This window comes from Ischnura elegans, chromosome 6 (assembly GCF_921293095.1).
Source record: "Ischnura elegans chromosome 6, ioIscEleg1.1, whole genome shotgun sequence".
In the NCBI taxonomy this organism is placed as follows: domain Eukaryota; kingdom Metazoa; phylum Arthropoda; class Insecta; order Odonata; family Coenagrionidae; genus Ischnura; species Ischnura elegans.
Genome location: NC_060251.1, coordinates 81181951 through 81199733, shown reverse-complemented (window position 1 = coordinate 81199733; position 17783 = coordinate 81181951). Strand labels below are relative to the sequence as shown.

Here is a 17783-nt window from a genome sequence, read left to right as displayed (position 1 = left end):
TTCGAAGAGCTTCTTAGCTCAATTAAAGACTCAAATGGAGGACGTGGCTGAGTCTGCTTAGACTTTATTACCGAACACTTAAACATTAAGGACACAGCCGAATTCCTCGAAAGCGCTCTTGGCATTCGCATGGGCTCGAAGGTCACTAATGGTCCGCATAAACTTTCGCTGTCTCTCACCCGTGAAGAGCAGAACGTGTGGGGATGCAAACGGAACCAGGTGACGATGACCATCGAAGCGAGAAAATCGGCTTTTAGATGCCTGAGAAGGACGAGCAGCGCTGCTCATCTTTCTAAGATTGCCGAAAGAATAGTCTCTCTCACTCGCGAAAACTTTGAAATTCGAAAATAAAATTTTCAATTAAATTCATAGTATGAGGCAACTTCATTCAAATTTAATCATGGAACCTTTTTCGTGGAATACCACGAACCAAGGAATTTCAAACACACTGCCAATAGCCTTCCTAATGATAATAAGGGGGAGCTAAATTAAAGAAAGAACGGAGCTAGGCATATGGTGGTAGAAAAGATAACAGACGGAGAATGCGTTTTATGGATGATATTTCAAAGGATAGGACTCATAACGATGTCCAACGAGAAAAAAATGCCTACTGGCAGATTTAGGGGTTACACGGATATCATGGAAACAATGATTGACGATTAAATTAATTTTATTGATTGACTGAAAATTAAATATTCCTCACGAAAGTGCTCGACTAGATGAGTGAAGAAACGAAATTACTAGAATAGTGAGTAAATTGTGTGTGAAAAAGAGTGCTCTAAGGGGCTAGGATATGCTACAATCGTAATGAGGCGAAGGGAGTGGGGTAAGGGTAGTTTTAGGTAGAGAAAAACTCGATTGATTAATGGAATAAAGGCAGTAAAATTTCATGCACAACTGAGGATGGAAGTATTTTATAATGGAGTTTAATATGACTTCCGCCTAGCTGAAGATGGAATTACAAAGCCGAAACGGGGCCAGACGGGGTCGAAGAATAAAATTGGCGGGTCGTCCTCCATGTAAACCTGACTCAATCGTAATATCATCTCTGATATTAACTGTTTACATCTTGTAAAAACTTCAAACCATGGATAGCTAGTGAAACGAAACGAAAATGTTTCGTTTCGACTCGGAGGGAAACGAAAATACGAGGCCTTGGTTTAGTTTCGTTCCCGCTCGAAATTAAAATCAACAATTACTCGCCATCGCGTTTGATTCTTCTCATTTTATTAATTTTGGAAATAATTTTTTTGTGAACAGGACTAACATTGATTGCTACATGAATAAAAAAAACTCAAGTACAACATGATGAATTACTTTTGCGTTTTTTTAAATTGAAATGATCAGCTCATTTTATAGTGCCTATCACAGTAAACAGCGGAAGAACACACCTGAACTGAGATCCGTATCCGTGATCAGTATCTTTCTATCCGATGAAAAGAAATTCATCCCACTATCCTTCACCTTTAACACGGCCTTTACTAAGTCAGTTCGAGCCTGGAAACAGGTAATATTGTGTTTTAAGACGCTCACAAAAGGAATGAAACAGAAGAGTCTGATATTAATCTACACGTACAATCGTTCTGTGTATCCATCGATGTTAATTGGAATTCGCAGTTCGTCGCACGATTCGTAGCGATCCTTTTTTACGACATCGAAACTTACGAATACGTGCCAGAAATGAACAATAGAAAGGTCCTGCTTTCGCCTCTCAGACGCGTAGCATCATAAAGCCTGACAAGACATTGACATCATTTCGCGTACAACGGGAATAGCTGGAGTGACATGAGCAAAACACCTGGGTGATATTCCAAGAGTACCCGAGGAGGGGATTCGGTGGCGAACAACTAATAGATGGACTGAACAAAGCCAGGAGATAGAACGGCATTGAGTCCTTCTCCGCTAAGCCGTGCCAAGTTCTATCTCAACATCTTCCTTTCGAAGGCCGCGTTGCAAAACAATGAGAGCAGGGGTAGTGAAGCGTTTATCTTTAATGTACAAATCAAACAAACACAAATCATGAACTCAATTTTCCTGGGTAATTACTTACGAAGAAAATTCGGGAGCGATGACGCCTACCGTTACTTCGGAAATCAAATTAAAACAATTTTCAATCAAAATTGATTTACGACCGAATGCCACTGTTTCCATTACATGGCTCCTTCATTTCGCGTCGTATAAGAGAATAAATTGTAGTTTACCATTATTTGTCTCGCATCGTTTTCTTCCGTCGTCACGGAGAATTGTTAATGTATGCGATCACATACTAGAACGAACTCAATTGTTTCTCACTGTGGGTGTATTTGACAACTTTAAAAGCACTTTAAATTTTTCAACGTTTCCTTAAAAAAGAATTGTTGCTATATCTCTTAGGGTGAGCTTTGTATGAAATATTTTCAGTATCAAAAGCGAGCAATTTCGATAGAATTATCCTTTATTTTACTTCTTTAATATTTAAGCAATAATTTCATCCGACGATAATGATGAAACGTATAAAAGGATGAGATAATTAAATTATAATGCACTAATTCAATCAACTTCAGCGTTACTATGAAAAGAAAACACAAACTAGCACATCTTTCCTGCTGCATTTCTCGGTGGAACCTTTTTATCGATGGATTACTTTGATTGACGTCAGGCATATTCGGACACAGTAACTAATTATCAGTCCAAAAAGGTACAGTTGCATCAGTAGTATTATGAATGCTAAACGGGAAAAGGAGAGGGTAAATTCAATTTTAATTAACATTTCATATTTTCCTTCTATAGGCTAGCGTGTTTCATCTGTGGTTGGCACATTGGGCTTTAGTTAATTTAAGTACATTGGACGATAGAGGAAAAATGGAAATTTTTTGGAAAAATGTATGAAATACCCGTAATTTGCTAAATGTTTACCTACATGTTCATATGTCGATGTTTTTGTGCGCGTAGAAAAAATTTGATTAAATTAGAATGTAAATGATGTGATAAAAACCGAAATTATGTCAGCACATGAAAACCGAAATAAGTGTATAAATAAAACCAGCGTAAACTGTAGTTGTAAAACCAATATAAGGTAGGTAGTCCATAAAATAGATGACTAGGTAAAAATAAAAAGGTACTTAGCGTTTAGCAGCATAAATAAAATAAAAAAATGCGTCTCTCACACAAAGGCCATTTTCAGAGTTATTAGCATGTCAGCGCTGTTTCCCAAAAAAAATATTGGTGAACAATAATGCACTTCAGTTGTCTTAAATTGCTTAAAGTGCCGAATTGAGAATTTATTACATTAATAATCCATCGATTGCAGAAATTAATTAATTCATTTTACATTTTCTGATTAACATTTTTAACATTAAAGGTTATCTAATAATGACGCAGAAACCTTTCAGAAATAAGGATGAAAAGTCGAGATTTAGCACGTTTTGATCATATACTCGCGACTCTTTTTTATTTAGGCTTTAGACAGAATCGGACGGACTCTCAGAAATTCGCCGATTTGGTTGCAATATCACGCTTCGAGCAGAAGTGGAATTTCTTTCCGATGAGGCGAGGTCAAACTTGACAGGTGGCCCAGTGGGATTCGCGGGGCCGAGAATCTGTGGCCGGAATGACGGGGTATTACGCTGGAATCCTCCGCGCCCCATATAAGTAGGTGCACTCACCGGGGTACGAAACCGCAACCTGTTAACTGGGGATGGGGGAGGAGAGGAAAAGAAAGGGAGAGAGAGAGAGGTGGCTGACGGGAAGACGGGGATGGCGGTAGGTACAGTTATTCCGCACTATTCAACCCCCCACGTTTATTTACTTCGACCTTCATGTTTGTCTCTCCCGCCAAACGGGGAAACTGCAGTGACCCAAAGATAAAGCAAAGTTATTGATTTCAACTAACAAGTAAATTGAATTAGTTGCAGAAAAATACTTTGCAATACCACATGAATGCGTTTTTCTGTTATCCTTGAACATGTTATTTGAATAGAGGGATTGTTTACAATGTATTTCATATGTGTGGACATTTTGTACGGATGGACTCCCGGGTATTTGCTTGTATAAGTATATGTACATGTATTTTTTTCTTTTATTCTTTGTTATTTTTCCTTTTTTCTTTGTATTTACCCTAATTGAGCCTTGTTATCGTGGTTTTTTTTGTACCTTTATTAATTGATTTTCCTCAATTGAAGTGTTATTGTGAAATATGTCATCGGCTAGAAAGTCCCTCGATAATAAATGAATTGAATTCATAGTGTTAAGTCGAGACCATGAAGTCACACTTTTGAGAACGGCATAATTACATCAGTTGTAGAAAAATTTATCCGCAAAAGCTGAGTTCCCTCGAAGTGAAATCTATGCTGAAGCAACCTTCATTTTTTTGCATCGCTAAAAATTCAATATTTTTCGTTAAAAAAGTAAATGGAAATATAAGCAAAATAATTATGTTATTAGCATGTAAAGAAAAATTCGCATAAAGTCAACTTTTCCTGGAGAGAGAGATCGTAGTACAGCATATCAGTTGATAAAAAAGACACCTACAGTACGGACAGAGTACCTGATGAAGATTGCAAGCCAATCGAAACACGTGTTCCACAGCTGTGAAATAATTAAAGTGGGCAGTAAGGCATCTTTGTCTATCATAACTCGTATAAATTAAATTATGGAATGATAAGGAATTAGTCTACTGAGAAAAAGGTGTTTGCAAAGGTAGTTTTCACTGTAAGTAATAGTTAATATGGATCAAAATCTAACACTTCTTTTCTCCTGAATTAGATTTACTTTCCTCAAGCAAAAAATCTTATCATCAAAGAATGGATCGTCAATTATAATTTTCGCATACTGTCATTAGTGTTTTCTTTGTCGGAATGCTGACTCAGCAAAATTCGTTTCTCAGGCCTTCCATCTCGGAATACCAGTTCATTCATTCGTGCGTAACACGAGGAGACATCTCCATCGCAAACAAATCCCTAATGCGGAATCCTCAGGAGGTATTCGAGTTATTCGCGCCAGCCATTGCGCCCACAGAAAGCCGCGATGACGCAGCATAGCTAGGCTGAGTTCCAAAGAACCCCATTGGAGGCTGTGACGATAACTCTCGTCAGTCATTGCCTATCTTTCATCTCATTTCCCCGGATTCATTGACTACGGAAAAATTTGGATGCAAAGCATTGAAAAAATTTCTAATTTTCAACTGAAAAACTTATTACCGGTAACACTGTTTGTAGCGAGAGCAATTGGGGCCGAATTGCCAATGACCGGTGTTCCAAAATTGTCGCATACCATTTGGAGACGAAGAGGGGGAATTGGAAATTAACTGGTAAATACTCTAACTTGACAAATACTCAATGACTCAATCGATAGCCATTACCCGCAATTGACTAACTCAAACACTGCGGTGAGAGTTAACGCAATTTTTTAAATTTATTTTTATATTAAAGATAGATAATCACACACAGCAGGGTTGCCATTTTATAGTGGCAGGTAAAAATACATAAATTTGTGGACAATCAAACAATATAACTGGAAGAAACAAGAATCAAAATTTACAAAAAAAGACAACCAGAATCGGCAGTAAAAAGCTAGTTAGGTGCCTGATTGGGGAGGAAAAGGCTTATCAAGGATTTCAAAAGAAGTACAAAGGGGTCAATTGGTGGAAGGGGGAGCAAGATCAATAGAGAAGCGGTGCGAAAGAAAAAATAACGTTTAGTAAGTGAAAGTCTGGGAATGGGCATGTGGATTAGGGGATGGTCTGTTGAGTGACATATTTTGAGTTGATGTCTTTCGTAAATTACAATAATATTGTGCTTGAAAAAAACAGACAATATGTTGTGAATACCTTCAATGGGAAAGTTATTCGGTGTTTGAGATATCGCTTGAACTAAACCATACAGCTATATGTTTAACCTAGTTACAGTGTATAAGCTCAATTCGGACATTACCCAAGCTATGGACAAATAACTCCCTGAATACCAATGGATTTATAACGAACAATTTAGATTAATATTCAGTATACATGCAGCCAAATGTATGCTTTCAGGCGATAGCTTGAGGAGATGCGTGACCAGAATAATGGCAATAATATTTTAATAACTGGCTGCGTCGATAAAAGTGCCATAAGATGGCACATACTTTGGCCAACTTCACTACTTGTATGTACAAAAAATGTGTTTAAAGCAGAAAAGTAGAGGCTATGTGATGTTAAATATTTTTCACATTACTTTTTGGGTTTCTGACTTTGTGTTACATGAATTTCAGATGCAACATTAGCACAGAAATTTCCTCGTAATTGCTTTTTATTTTGGGCCAATGATCCCACAACCTGGGGTTACTTTGTCCTAAGCATGACATTTCATGGCTGTGAAGCTTGTTTCTAATGATGGGCCAATGTTGTTACCCCAAGAAGGCAGTTCCACATCGCATTTAACTTCCATACTTTGGAACCATATAAAACTGTAGGAATCTTTAGTTACCTCTGCCGCCTATTGGTAACAGTATTCGCTATTACGATGTAATGACTGAAAAAAATGTTTGAAAATATTAAATATCTATTTAGTGTGTGGGCCAAATTTAACCTGATGTACCAAGATCTTACGGTAATAAAAATTTAGCTGGACTTTAATGTTTTTTTGTCATCATGACTGGCGGTGGCTGGCAGAGTGATGGGATGCCGACGAAATGGCTTTTGGTGACCGCGATCCCACTCTCACCTCTCCGCCGCGGTCGTCTGTCCGTCTGCGGCACGGCGCGGCGGCGTCGACTCGGGAAATGGCCAACCTTGTTTGGGATCGGGTTCGCCCACGGCGGGTCGTGCTCCGGGGGAGCGTGAAAAAGTGTGACAAGTAAGGAATGGCGTGGAGTGTGAGGAGTTGACTGTGTAGGCGGACGAAGGCGAAGGAAGAACTCGAGGCGCAGGGAGAAGAAGAGGCAGGTTGGTTGGCGTGGGAGATAACAGGAGCGAATACCCTGGAGAGACGAGTTGCTTCCTCGAAAAAGTTGATCTCACATCCTTTCTGTGGAAAACCTACAGAAATTAGTCATCATAATACGTATGCATTAGTCTTCGCATACATCTTCTTGACTCGCTCCAAGCACTTGTCTCTTGGTATGGCCATAACTATCACCCGCGCTTCCTGCCGGCAGCTGAGGCGCAGCTTCGGGGTTCCTAAGCCAAAGTATCATGGCACCTATGACCAGTGCTTTACGTGACGATAGCCAAATATTGCTTTTTTGTTCGCTAAATGATCAGATGGAGGAACTAATTACAATACAAGCACTTAGGCACTCAACATTCCGCTGTTAGAACAGGGATAGCTTGATTTGTGTCTCAATATGAGTTTGCAGCACAATTAAATCTGACGATGAGTACCTATTAGGCTGTGCCTTGAGGTTTCCTCCCAAGCTACGGAACTATCTCCTGGTACTAGGGGGATTTTAAACAAATTTTCCCTCTTTGTGTTTCCTCAGCAGATATTGAGTCTCATGATACGGCTAACTCACAATTTGAATGTTGCTGTACAGTGCCCTTTCATCCCATGCTCTCACATATACTACATACTACGCATTCATTGACCTGGTCCGCCTACGATTCGCCGCGTTTTGGTCACAAGGGAGTTGAACTGTGAAGATTTTTACGGCGAAAACGAAAATAATACACCCACAAGTAATCCTGGAACCTTTATACACAAGCGTTGCGTTATAACCTCAACGCCACTACCACCAATTGAGCGTCTGTAGATAAGATTTTTGACCAGACATTAGTTTTTGGCCTTATCTAATTCGATGTGGAATGTCTTGAATTGAATGATTACGTATAAGTCAATGTTTTCTGCGAATTTGTCGAATATTGACACTTCAAAGCTATTAATTTCTAAAAAAGGAACAAGCTTCCGATGTATTTTTGACGAATACGATATCCAATTCGAAAGTAGATAATAACCTACCCACGGGATGTTACCATACACTGGCACTTCGCGTAGCGTTTCGTCTGCAAACACCATTTCTCCCCTTTGTCGCTGGAGCCGAGATGTCCTAAAATATTCTCAGCACCTCCAGCGTTTTGAATGGAAAAACTCCATCACGCATACTTACTTCTTTATGATGCTTTGGAAAACTTTTTCGCATGAAATTAAGATAAACACGAGTACGATTGGAGCTGAAACTACCATGAAATTCGTATTTCTTAATGGATATTTATTTCGAGAGCCTTTCGCATTTATGACGTCCAATGACGTACTAATGACCACTGGAGTGAATGACTGGTATGCACGAATCGTGAGAAAATCTGACGCACTAAATATTCATCCTTGAGAAGCTCATGGTTAAAGGAGGGGTAATAATCATGGCGATGTAAATGGATTTGAATTTCTCATGTAGGCGTCGTTTTTTTATGATCTTTGTTATATTTTTGTGTCTTTTGCTCAAGTATACCGGATGATTGCTCCCACCACTTGATTCAGTAAAGGTTGCTCAATGTCTTGCCACTTCCAATCGCCTTGTAAGGTCCCGAGTGCCTCCCGTATTCTTGACAGACGCTCTGCTGAATACCTAGGTGAACGACCGGCGGTAATATACAAAATAGAAAAATAGGAGAGGGTGAGATTATTTTCCATTTTCCTGACTAGTTCCCAATCATTTGGCGTCGTCAATCTCTATCCTCATAGCATTAAAATGCTTCCCTATTCCTTAGATCAGACAATAGAGAAAAAATGCTCTCCTACCAGTGAGGAATGGCAGAATGGTGACACCGCTATTCTTTCCACTAGACTGCCAGCATTGCCACTTTTGCATAATTTAAGTTGAAAAGCTTATTGGCTTAATTGAAAGTGTCTGAAGACAAGAAAATCCAAGTACATATTCAAGTTGGAAAAAATAAATATCTTTGCTCCTAGTTTTGAAATTGACTTGGCAATCATCTTCGAAGTGGAGAACAGATATTAACCTGCCAATCTCAGTTGAGCCCTTTGGCGGGTCACCATGATTTATTCCCTCCGTAGACGATTGTCAAGTCAAAAGGAAAACCATGTTCGGAGATATTCATTTTTTCCAACTTAATTAGTATTCGGATTTTGCACTCTAATCTATCTTTCCGAATCCCAAATTTTCCTACATTCGTACTGTTGCCGGCATGGAGTCACTATTATTAGAGTATTCTACCGATTAAGGTAGGTTTGCATGGAAAAGGGTCGGTCATTTAATGACATGCAGGTAGTATGTCAATAATTGACTCCAGATAAAATTAGCAAATAAAAGTCATTTTAAAGTAAAAAGTCGCAAAGCTAATCTTGATGCACCTGATCGGCCCATGGACATTGATGAATTGTTACAAATATTCCAGGCAGGTTATTGTTCAAGTACGAGTATAATTGATGCTACGTAAATACTGTTAATGGAAACTCTAGTAATCAAGTAAAATAGAATAGAGAATTCTTGATGACCGTGTTCAAAACGGGAAGGTAATGCTAAAAACCGTGTTAGCCGGGATGATTTTAGGTAAGCGGGCGATGAAGAGGTAGAAAATAGGACGTAAAATTGTAAAGCAAAGTCCAGTATATGAGAGGAGACAGGCCGGGGATATTTTCAGAATACTACATGTATAGTATACAAATTTTAGGCTCCATTGGTAAGATTAGAAAGATATCAACTAATCAAAATCAAATTAAAACACAATGTTTTAAGTCTCTGTTTGAAGTTGACACAAACTTTTACATTACGAATGCATCTAGTTCAAAAATTAAAAATACTTATAACCGCAAAAATGAATTTTTTGCATATTTTTTCAAACTTTAGGGCTCATGCGCGACCGGAAGATGTCCACATATTTTGATAAAATTTTTTTGCTTTGTTCCTACAATTCGCTACTTTTCCACGCTATTGCAACTTCGAGGTAAAAAAATGAGTTTCTTTCGGCCCACCCTAATTCACGCCTACTTCAACTGGTAGAATTCCATTAACAACAGGTTGAATAGTAATCATCAATGCTGAATCTTTTATGAGTTTGATTTACACTTCACCAATTCCCTCTCCCTGTCACGCCATTGATTCTCTCCGTACACACTGCATCCCTTCCCCTCTTTGGTCCTGACCTCCCCCCCACTGCCCACCCCACTTCGATGCGAGAGAAAGTTAGGTCGAGGACGCGTGGAGCCACCGCAAATCCACCGGGCGCTCCTAATATGGAAGCCGCAGTCCGGAGTGTCTTCTGGAGAATGTCCGTGCACCCACTGGGAGACGTGGAAGGCGACGGAGGGACTGAATTCAAAGGCGGAGGAACGAGGAGAAGCAGGCTGGATTGTATGCTGCGGCAGAGTGGCTACTGATATCCAATGGAGCCGCACCCAAAACCGATGTTAAATTCATCAATTAGGAAGGTTAGGCAATAGGCATAGTCGAAACATTATCATGTCTGCTGGCTACATGTGCAATTTTTCATGGCCACCGAGGGCATAATTACGCATGTAGGGTCTTTTTTTCACAACGCAGTGCTCAAAACGTAAGCTACCGTCTTTAAATATTCAGATCTTCATGAATAAAATGTAACAGAAGATTACAGAGAGTGAGTAAAATTCAATTTCTATGATAAATCTTTTTCTAGGTATTTTGCTACCAACCTTAGCGCCATTTTCATGTAACTAACTTTCTTTGACTTCGATTGCCGCAATTTATTCACTATTAACTAGAAAAATAGTATGGTGACGAAACTAAATTTATTGTTATCAAGGTCCTTACGGTATAAAAAATATTACATCAATGTTTTGACAAAATAGCGAATTTTTTGGCATTGGTTAACATTATTCGTGTGCATAGGCAAATGTTGCTATGAAAAATCTTCCTGAAAATGAGGATTTTCAAATGCCATTTGCATAAATTAGCATGAATCACCTGTTTCTTTTTGTAATCAAGCATATTTTTAAAGTATACCGGGACTAGCCACGGTGATAACTTTACGGAGTCACCTGCAATGCACAAAACGTGCGGAATATCCACAGAGAGAAAATCATTCGTCTTGACGGGATTCGAACCCGGATCCCTTGATTTCCGGCCGAGTGCTTTTCGGCATAAATTTATTTGCTCGATGCGATGATAAGAGCGTATTTTGAAACTTCCATGAAAATGCATAATTAAATGCAAAAAAACTATAATTCCACATAAATTTATTACTACACGACCTAGGTTTTAACGTGGCACGTCATCATCTGATACATTTGCATCGGAGACACAGAATAATGGTTACACACAAATCCATTTAAAAAAACCAACAGTCCTTAGACCGTTTCAAAAATGCAAAGAAATACCCCAACAGTCCTTAGACCATTGGCAGTTTTTTTTATTTTCTCATACCCACCTTTTGTATGCACTGCATTTGCTAAACATCATTGTTATTTATGATTTTATTTTATGCTTACTTGTTTTTATCATATTTACTTTATTTATTATATTACCCAATGCAAAGCTCTTTGTGCTGATTTTGGTGCTAAATAAATAAATATATTTTTTAAGTGAATTTTTCTGTGGCATTTATTCTGTATTTTCGATTCAAATTTACCAGATGATGCCGTGCCTCGTCGAAACCTGTGACATTAAATTTATCTGGAATGGTACATTTTATTTGCATTTCATTATGTCATGTTGATTCAATAAAGCCACGCCCGAGACAACGAATTATGTGAATATGCATACTTCATCTCTCGGACCATCCCTTCATGGGTTGTGCACAGTACTACCCCTCACGGAGACAGCGTATCGCTGGAGGTGTGACGAGTGCGTGGGTAGCGGGTCGTGAGCACGATGTCACCCGAGCGACAAGCACTGGCGAAAGGGAGGCCGCACCCACCTCCCGCTCCTTCCGCATCCCGTGCGACCAGGTGCACTGCACCCCTCGAGGGCAACACCCGTCTCGGAGCAACCTGCACACGACTCCCACGCCCAAGCTCACTTCAGCAGGAGTCATAAGTGCATACATAAAATGTCATACACAGTAGGCGACACGATTATCAACCAGTGCCAAGATGTTGTCACCCTGAGCGAAGTGCGTTTCGGCTAGATGGAAATGTAGTGGCCCTTTTTTTCTTTACGGTGGAAAAACACGGAAGCTTAAAGGCCGCTGTACACGGTGAATGATCATGCGAATGATCATGCATCATTCACAGGATCATGCGAGCAAAATAGAACATGTTCTAATTTTCACTGAATGATCATACGCATGAAGATTCATTCGCGAATTGTTCCGTTATACACGGTGAATGATCATGCGCATGATCATGCTGAATGATCATGCGAATGAAATCATTCGCCGTGTATAGCGGCCTTAAGAAGGAGGACGAGAGAAGACTGGAGGCGTTCGAGCTGTGGGTCTGGAGGAGAATGTAGAGGGTGAAGGGGACGGATGGGAGGAGGAACGATTAAGTGCTGGATATGATGGATGAAGAGAGGGGCAGCTATTAGATAAGATTCGTAGGAGACAGAAGGTATGGATGGAGCGAGTACTTAAGGGCGTGTGGATGTTGAAAACAGTGTCAGAGGGTAGAATATTGGTTAAACGAAGGAGGGGAAGAAACATAATAGGATAAATAGAATGAAAGGGAGTAGCCCTTACTGTTAATTGAAGTGGAAAGTACATAAAGGAAGGAAAGGCTCCCAGTACTCTATGGAAGCTTCCAGGCTTCTTAAGTACTCCATGGAAACCTACCTTATCCGGTAGAACACTTTAATGATTATTATGTTAAGACCACCCTAATACCGACATTTTCTTTCATACCATTACATATCATGTAAATGACTTAAACAGTCGATCGACACCTGGAATAGCTCGTCTTGACTCTGTTCCTGAGATGAATTTTTGAACCCCTTTTATGTTCTGAGTTTTCGGTCGCGCGCTCAACGAAATGCACACCTTATTGGGAGTGTCAATAAAATGATTTTCATTGCTCAAATAAGGCTCGGAAGTGAAATCCATGCCCTTGAATCTTGGACAAATCAAAGTTTATTATGACACTAAAGTTGTCGAAGAAGACTTGGAATGGCAAATGAGAGGAACCGAGAATGATCCCAATGTCCGTTAAACAATCGTTATGATCTGAAATTCCTCTTGAAAGGGTCCTAATAAAAATTAGAAAGGGTGCATGTTCAATTCTAAGGGCGATAGCAAAAAATTTGCCTCCAACAGCCCAGAATCTGGTCTTCGAAAAATATCAAAATGATGTGTATAGTATATTCAATCATTTTCTACTTCGCCGGTAAACTAAGCGTAAGTAGAGGACCCATCCTGGCCTCCAGCTGACAAATATAGCTGAGGACAATTAACAGGTTTGTAGGGTTTTCTTACATGACATTAATAGTTGATACTCAGGTTAACAGAGAACAAATACAATGGCGTGACTTGGAACAATACGGTGAGAAAGATATTTACACGAGGAAAATTGAATGATTTTGAATTAATTTCCTCGCTACGATTACCAACTGGAAGGGACATATCACGAAATACGCGTAATTCTTCCATGTAGTAGGTAGCATATTTTAAGTTAGATATATAAATGATTATTTTGATCATATAAGGTAAAACATTACCACAGACTGTCGTTTCAATGACCAATTGCATGTTGAAATCCTGGTATCGTATTTGAAATGGTTTAGATATTAAATCTCTTGCTAACCCGTGATCCGTTTTTCTCTCCTTAGGAATTGCAAGAGGAAGAGCAGACATTGATGCGGGGGAGGTTTACGGCTTAATCATATTCTATGTAAGTACCATTCATTTCATAGCGTGTTCATTATTTTCAGAAATCATAAAGAAACTTACTTTATCATGTTCAGACCTTTATTGAGTAAAGAATACCATAAAGGCTGTATTTTAAGGTAAAACTTCGTTGTAAATACTGAAAAATGCCAACATATTTTCCCTGAAGAAAAAGGTTTTTATTATTGGTTAGCACAGTAATTCAATTCTGTCGTGAATTTCTTGAGCACAAAGGATACCAGGCCAATCTGTCTTTAATGAAATTTTACCGAAGAAATCCCACTAGAAGAATCTTCCAACATCTATAATATTTTGTAAATACAACCATTTTATCTTTAACACGATGATTAGCCTGTCTCTGGACGGGAAATAGGAATGTTGTCTGCGACTTGGTAATGCGTTCACTCGTAGTTCTTATAAGTTGCCCATTCCTGAATATTTCCCTCTCGGTAATCCGCTGCGGCCTTCGGCGAAACATAAAAACTCAGGCTTCAAATGAAGTGCGTCTATTATTTTTTTGAGCCATTGCATTCGCAATAACTTCTCCACTGTCATGACACTACTAACACGATTAGCAGCGAGATGCGCCCGCCACACTCACGTACGAGGTTCAATTAATCCTCACGTTATGAATTGCATATGCTTTTTCTTTGATTCGGCACGCTACGAGAAAATTCCGGTGTGTGAACGCCAAAGCGAAAAACCGAAGAGCGGTTCAACGAACGCCAAGCGGCCGTAAGATTTTTTCCTCTTTCTCTGCGGCAGTATAGCGTTCTTCATGAGTAGACGAGTGGTAGACTGTAGAGAGCATCGTCTGTTCGCGAAAAAAACTGTGGATCTTCACCCAAGTAAGTGCGAGCGAGAGATATAGTGAGAGGCAAAACCGAAAGCTTGTGAGTGAAGATATAAAACATTTGTAAATTTTCACAGGTTCGAGAATGACGCCTTAGCGTTGAAACGGGTCGTACCAAATAAAAAGTCTGTGTAAATGTACAAGTTTATTATGCCTTCATTTCAGCATTAATTTTCAACAGGAGAAAGCCGAATCGATCGATTTCAACTGTAGGCACACAATAACTGTACATGATGACAGCCTTTCCATTCACAGAATCTCTTTTTTTCTTGCGTCAACCATGATTGAATTAATTGAAAAAAAAAAATACGTTTGAATCCACTGCGTTTTGTAACTAACTAATTTCAACGTATGGGCGACATCTTGTGGTCCTACATTAAAGCTAACCAGTAAATGAACTAGGACCATAGATCAGTGGTCAAGCGCTTCACCCGACTAACCATTATGCCACAACTCTCCTCATTTCTCTGAATTTAAATTGATGTTTGAATCGATTTTTCATATCGAGTAAGAAATTCTGCGGCCATACAAACATCTATTGAAATTCTAGCATCCAAAATCGATAGGTCGGCATTTCTATGAACGAAATGCTGCTAGTAAGAGCCTACTATAAATTTATCGAAGCTGTACCCTCTACTTCTATGACATCTTTTGTGATGCTTAATATTTGCTGAGTCTAGTTTTTTATTCACAAATAATTTTTAAATATAATGTAACTCACTATGCAGGCTAATAATTGAGCCTTTCTTAACCAGTAGCTCATCTGTAATATTTTTATTGAAACAATGCTAAGTCGATTTCAAATCAATTGAGACACAAGTATAGGCAGTGATTCCGTATTTTCTTCCAAGTTTATCTATTTTTCTGGACAATATTTCGCCAACTTTCCAGTTGGAAAGATTTTCAATGGGACTGAGATATTATTTCTCCCATGATTGATTATAATATGAATAAAATTATTATCTGATCGCATTTAAACTTACGTCATCATTTTGGAATCGTCAAGGTGTATAGATTATCGCTTATGGTAGGTCTCGATACGAGACAATGTCTCGGTAGGAGACAATATTTCGCCTACTCAACACAACTAAATCTCCGTGGGAGCCTACATCGAAACTTTAGACACGAGTATTTCATTTATACATCAATTGATTGATTGATTTAAATAAAAACTCGTTCCTTACATTTGCAGCTAAATCCGGAAACCACTTAGTCCGCATCCTTGCTCGGAATCCCATTAGGAGACAGACGCTCTTACGAGCACAAAAAAATGCGATTCCGGCAGCTGATGAGTCTCCAAAGCCGAGGGCGCCGAGGTGAGCGAAAGGGAGGGAGCAAAAAATACGAAACATGAGCGATGATGGGTGGTCCAGAAAAGGAGTGGGAATTCACCATCACGGTCGACCTTGAGGGGACTACTCGCTCGAGTTTTCTCCGACCTTCCGAATTCAATATTTTTCCGAGCAATGGGAACAGGTTTCTATCACTTTTTATTTGATCACCTTTTATCGGAAAAAGACCATAATGCAAAGCCCATCTCGTCCGCCAGTTAAGCAAGCAAACTACGTGCCTTCAAAGTTGAACAAATTTCGTAAAAATTGGCGCGCCGGAATGAAGCGAAGTGATGTTGCTGTATCGTCAACGGGCAAACTCTAACATTTCTCATAACCTTTTCAGGTTATTTATACACTAAAGTGAGTTAAGAATAATTTGTTTTAGTCAAAATGTGTTTATTAATAAAACGAATTAGGTCTTCCATATTAGCTTTTGTACAATTAAAACTGGAATAATGGTACATTCATAAACAAGTATGGCTTCAAGCCAAATTATTCAAAGTCATAAATAACTGTACCATCCAGAAATTTCGACCCACAACTATTTGCTCTTCAATTATTTTTTTTTCTTTTACTCACGATACCTTAACACAATTATGACTTCATAAAATTATGAGTCTACGTACAGTGATGTCAGACAGCGATCCTGAGTTATTTTTTAATGCCTGAGTTATTAATTAATTTTAAATTTTTTAATTTTATGTGGCTCTCATTCACTAGTTCTTTAAAATCGTTAATAACAAAATATTGCAAGGAAGGAGATACCTTTTCGCGAGGAATCGTCAGCATATATTTAAAGGACGATAGTCGGTAGTGAAAAAATATCATGAATGGGTTGTTATTTATCGGGAAATAAGTTGTTTAGCCACATACAGATGTGTGGAAACCGGTTAGGCTTTATTTAATGATTTTTATTTCACAACTCACGAGAGTATTCACCCAGTATATATTAGAGATTATGTAAAATTTACAATCGTATGAAGGTCTGATGTTTTAAAGTAATAAACTAAACTGGTTCATATCAAAATGTTATAGCAACTTTTTTTTCATATTATTTATTCCTCGAAAAACGCTTCGGCAGAATTTTTGTCGGAAATCGCTGATTACGTCAGGGAAATAAATTTCTCGGAAATAAAAATAAGATGAAAACACCAGATCGTAAACATAGCCTTGAAAATGCGGACGCCACCATTATCAACACAGCAGACGATCTGATTTATGTTTAGTCCTTTTAAGGTCGTCGAAACGAATGCGTCGTTTTGAGAATGATATGACTTATTGTCAAAGAATGACATTTTCATCCCTAGAATATAACTATATGTAGTATTAGAGAAATGAAAATAAGAAGATAATGGAAATCATATAGTATGAAAGTATTCTTCATCATAGGTTAGTTCAGGATAGTAGACACACGGGTTCGGTTTAAAAGAATATTCTGTGCAGGTATTTCCGGAGGATGATTGAAAATTCCAAACCTACAGCCAAAATAATGGAAGAAACTGTTTGCTGAGATATTTATTCTGCACCAACCCCGGGGAGCTCTTCGTCATTGAGGTCAAAACCAAAGAACTTTTTGCTCCCCCAGATTTTCATTCTATAGAGATTGATGACAAATAAAGATAGATTGATACCCGAAGTTTTTATGATAGTCGTATGTATGGTCGAAAGTATGCCATCTGTAAAACGGAAATATTTACGTTCGAGAAAAATATTTCGCGCACTACTTGTCATGATTTTATCAATTGAAAAAAACAACCTATAACGTGTATTCTCTTGACAAGTTGATTGTTCAACTAGTTTTCTAAGCCAGGGAAATGGGAATCTCTTTATCTTATTTAGTTGCTACAAATAAAGCTCAGAAACAGAGCACGTTTATTGAGGCAGGTTATTGAGG

The 17783-nt window shown here is 38.7% G+C and overlaps 1 protein-coding gene across 3 annotated transcripts in view; it reads left to right on the top strand.

Annotated features, from left to right (window-relative positions):
- LOC124161063 (extensin) overlaps positions 1–17783 on the top strand; it is a 178719-nt gene that overhangs the window by 77011 nt on the left and 83925 nt on the right. For all 3 annotated transcript variants that reach the window (XM_046537235.1, XM_046537237.1, XM_046537236.1), the window contains exon 2: positions 13645–13706. The gene's annotated coding sequence lies outside the window, so the exon portion shown is untranslated. The remainder of the gene's footprint in view (positions 1–13644; positions 13707–17783) is intronic.